This window comes from Epinephelus moara, chromosome 8 (assembly GCF_006386435.1).
Source record: "Epinephelus moara isolate mb chromosome 8, YSFRI_EMoa_1.0, whole genome shotgun sequence".
NCBI lineage: Eukaryota > Metazoa > Chordata > Actinopteri > Perciformes > Serranidae > Epinephelus > Epinephelus moara.
In genome coordinates, this window is record NC_065513.1 from 40,106,246 (window position 1) to 40,106,816 (window position 571).

The window sequence follows — 571 nt, forward strand, 5'->3', positions numbered from 1 at the left end:
ATGTGTGAGTTGTCGTGGCCGAGTGGTTAAGGCGATGGACTTGAAATCCATTGGGGTCTCCCCGCGCAGGTTCAAACCCTGCCGACAACGATCAGTGACTTTGTCTCTTTAAATCATGACATCTTCACACTGGCAGAACACTGACAGTGAGTGCTGTTTCCATCTTCACACTGGCAGAACACTGACAGTGAGTGCTGTTTCGAGCCACACAGTTCTTCCTCAGGCTAAAGAGCATGGATACCAAGAGCCGAAGCTCCGTTGAATTTCTGCCAACAGCCACTAGGGGCGCTATCGCCATTTTGGACTGTTGAGCTTGGACTGTTGCGCCCAGACAACATGCAAGATNTCGAGCCACACAGTTCTTCCTCAGGCTAAAGAGCATGGATACCAAGAGCCGAAGCTCCGTTGAATTTCTGCCAACAGCTACTAGGGGCGCTATCGCCATTTTGGACTGTTGCGCCCAGACAACATGCAAGATGTCAAGGAGAGGAGAAAAAAAGTAAAAGAAAACAGTGTAGTGCAATTAACTGCAACAACTATCGGTGGAACACCCCGCACCTGGCCTTCCACC

General features: G+C 50.2%; 1 protein-coding gene, 1 long non-coding RNA gene and 1 other non-coding gene across 3 annotated transcripts in view; 2 read left to right on the forward strand and 1 right to left on the reverse strand.

Moving 5' to 3' along the window:
• Positions 1-571, forward strand: part of wdfy3 (WD repeat and FYVE domain containing 3) — a 144,392-nt gene that overhangs the window by 104,689 nt on the left and 39,132 nt on the right. The gene's annotated exons all lie outside the window — the stretch shown is intronic.
• Positions 1-571, reverse strand: part of LOC126394435 (uncharacterized) — a 310,194-nt gene that overhangs the window by 81,870 nt on the left and 227,753 nt on the right. The gene's annotated exons all lie outside the window — the stretch shown is intronic.
• trnas-uga (transfer RNA serine (anticodon UGA)) lies at positions 9-90 on the forward strand. The gene has a single exon. It is a non-coding gene; the product is annotated as a tRNA-Ser (tRNA).